The sequence below is a fragment of the Psammomys obesus genome, unplaced genomic scaffold, assembly GCF_907164565.1.
Source record: "Psammomys obesus unplaced genomic scaffold, mPsaObe1.curated_primary_1811, whole genome shotgun sequence".
Lineage (NCBI taxonomy): Eukaryota > Metazoa > Chordata > Mammalia > Rodentia > Muridae > Psammomys > Psammomys obesus.
This window is the reverse complement of record NW_026587992.1, coordinates 1-3,594: the sequence shown is the minus strand read 5'-3', so window position 1 is coordinate 3,594 and position 3,594 is coordinate 1. Positions and strand designations below refer to the sequence as shown.

General features: G+C 41.1%; 1 pseudogene; it reads right to left on the bottom strand.

The window, feature by feature from the left end:
* Window positions 1-775: 775 nt before the first annotated feature.
* On the bottom strand, window positions 776-1,328 carry LOC129674207 (thioredoxin-dependent peroxide reductase, mitochondrial-like; annotated as a pseudogene).
* Between the last annotated feature and the right edge of the window lie 2,266 nt (window positions 1,329-3,594).

Genomic DNA, 3,594 nt, shown 5'->3' with positions numbered 1-3,594 from the left:
TATGCTAAATACTAAAGTAGGACATAACAGAGAAGCTATAGTTATGCAGAAGGTAAGAGTATACTTCAACAAGCTCAACTTTCTAGGATAGTGACCCCATCCTCCATCATTTCCAAGTTCCTGCAGGATCCACACACAATTCACAGGCTAAATGTTCACTGTTGCTCGCTTTTTTAAAAATGATTTTTTTAATGTTTATTTTTATACTATACTTTACATCCATCACTTGAAAAAAGAAAATGATTATGGTGTTTTAAAAATACAACCACTGGATTAGACATACTCCTTCATGATTATATCTCATCAATACCTCAGAACACAAAAGGACACTGTGAGTTAATGAATACAATAAGAAAATAATAGGGAAATTCAGAACATATACAGAAATTCAAAAGCAAATTTCAGGATCTTGATCAGAAAATTTCATTAAGTGCTGGTGCTACTTGCTACTTCATTGTAGACAGAGCTTCACTGCAGGCTAAGAGGAAGAATGTTTACCCTCTGAAGACACGATCTAGGAAATGGGGACCAAACACTCATGGAGAACTGATTAGCCAACAAGAAGTCCCTGGTAAGGACGAATACAGAAGCAACTAGCCACCTCTACAGAGCCTGAGCCTGTCTTAAAAAACAAAGCTTGTGGAACAGTCCTTATAAACACAGCATGATGAGGTTTTGCCATTCTATAAATAATCTTCAGGGCACTGAGTGGATTCTAGCTGGGGCACTTTTTTTGGCATGAGAAGCTTTGGGTGAAGACCAAGCATGGGATGACCTACTGATGGACCTTCTCAAAGTACTCTTTGCAAGCTGTTACCCTTGGCTTGATCATAGGGGACTCTGGTGTCCAGTTGGCTGGGCAGACTTCTCAATGGGTCTCAACAAACTGGAATGCCTTCACCAATCAGAGGCTTTCTTCTACGCCTCAGCCCCACTGGGAGGTCATTGACACTCACGTGCTTGATGACACCATTAGGGTCAATAACAAAGAGGCCTCTGAGTGCAATGCCAGGACCTTCCAACAGCACTCCATAGTCTCTGGCTATTTGCTTAGTTAAATCTGATAACAGCATGATCTTCATGTGGCCCAAACCACCATTCTTCCTTGGTGTATTGATCCAGGCAAGATGGCTAAAGAGGGAATCCACTGAAACTGCAACTACTTCACAGTTTACATCATGAAATTCATTGGCTTTATCACTGAAAGCAACCATGTCTGTAGGACACACAAATGTGAAATCCAAAGGGTAGAAGAAAAGCACCAAGTATTTCCCCTTAAAGTCATCCAGACTCAGCTCTTTGAACTCTCCATCAATAATAGCAGAGCCCTTGAGGAAGCACTATTCCTCATTGTCTTAGAAAGCGCCAGATAGATTTCCAGAGTGGTTGTGTTTCTCTGCCATTCGATATTCCTCTGTTGAGAATTCTCTGTTTAGCTCTGTTCCCCATTTTTTTTTCGTATTTTATTTTTTTCTTCTCAGTTACATTTTATTAACTATGTACCCCAGCCGTGTTCCGATCCCTCATTCCCTCCCAGTCCCTCCCTCCCTCCTACCTCTCCACCGTGCCCCTTGCCAAGTCCACTGATAGGGGGGACCTCCTCCCCATTCACCTGATCCTGTTTTATCAGGTATCTTCAGGACTGGCTGCAAAGCTCTCCTCTGTGGCCTAACAGGACTGCTCCTCCCTTGGGGGGTGGGGAGGTCAAAGAGCCAGCCATTGAGTTCCTGTTAGAAGTAGTCCTTGTTCCCCTCACTATGGGAAACCAATTGGTTACTGAGCTACCACAGGCTACATCTGAGCAGAGGTTCTATGTTACATTCATACATGGTCCTTGGTTGCATGTCAGTCTCAGAAAAGACCCTGTGCCCAGATATCTTTGGTCCTTGTGGAGCTCCTATCCTTTCCTCATCAGACTAACTCCCCTTCTTTCTTATGATTCCCTGTACTCTGCCAAGGGTTTGGTCATGAGTCTTTGCTTTGAAAACACTGCTAGTTAGAGTCTTTCCAATGCACTCAGTAGACTCCTGTCATACGTTCAATGCACATCCCATCTGTCATTCTAAACGAGGATTGATTATCTTACCCCATATCCACTCTCTTGATTATCTTTTTTAGGTGTACAGATTTCATTATGTTTATTATATCTTATAGGTCTATATAAGTGAGTATATACCGTGTTTGTCTTTCTCCTTCTGGGATATTTCACTCAGGATGATCTTTTCTAGGTCCCACCATTTGCCTGCAAATTTCATGATTTCCTCCTTTTTGATTGCTGAATTTACACAATTTTCCATTCTGTAAAAATACCACAATTTCTGTATCCATTCCTCCGTTGATGGACATCTGGGTTGTTTCCAGGTTCTGGCTATTACATATAAAGGTGCTATAAACATGGTTGAGCAAATATCCCTTTTGTGTACTTGAGCAAACTTTGGGTATATACCTAGCAGTAGTATAGCTGGGTCTTGAGGAAGCACTATTCCTAATTGTCTTAGAAAGCGCCAGATAGATTTCCAGAGTGGTTTTACCAGTTTACATTCGAACCAGCAGTGGAGGAGGGTTCCCCTTTCTCCACAACCTCTCCAGCATGTGTTGTCCCTTGAGTTTTTCATTTTGGCCATTCTGATGGGTGTAAGGTGATATCTCAGGGTTGTTTTGATTTGCATTTCCCTGATGGCTAATGAGGATGAGCATTTCTTTAAGTGTTTCTCTGCCATTCAATATTCCTCTGTCGAGAATTCTCTGTTTAGCTCTGTTCCCCATTTTTTAATTGGATTACTTGGTTTGCTGCTTTTCAGCTTCTTAAGTTCTTTGTATATACTCGATATTAGTCCTCTGTCAGATAAAGGGTTAGTGAAGATTCTTTCCCAATCTGTAGGCAGGCCTTTTGTTTTGATGACAGTGTCCTTTGTTTTACAGAAGCTGTTCAGTTTCATGAGGTCCCATTTATTGATTGTTGCTCTTAGAGCCTGTGCTGCTGGTGTTCTGTTCAGGAAGTTGTCTCCTGTGGCAATGAGTTCTAGGCTGTTCCCCACTTTTTCTTCTAACAGATTTAGAGTATCTGGTTTTATGTTGAGGTCTTTGATCCATTTGGAGTTTAGTTTTGTGCAGGGTGATAAATAGAGATCTATTTTCATTTTTCTGCCTGTGGACATCCAGTTGGACCAGCACCATTTGTTGAAGATGCTGTTTTTTTTCCATTGAATGGTTTTGGCTTCTTTGTCAAATATCGAGTATTCATAGGTGTGTGGGTTTATTTCTGGATCTTCTATGCGGTTCCATTGATCCTCCTTTCTGTTTTTATGCCAATACCATGCAGATTTTATTACTATTTCAGAGAAGCAATTTAGATCAAAAAGAAGTGCCCCCAAAATGAGATTGTAGCTGTAGGAACCCATTAATGTTGAATTTTGGTGAAATGCCGAAGATATCAGGATTCTGGATACCAAAACCCATTGTAATGTGCATGCAATGAGGAGACATTTAAGGAGAAACTGGAATATGAAAGTGTTGAGCTTAATAAGATAGTGGTCAAAGTGAGGATGATTCAGTGGGGAAAGACCACATTAACAATTAGGCTAGAGACTCTGT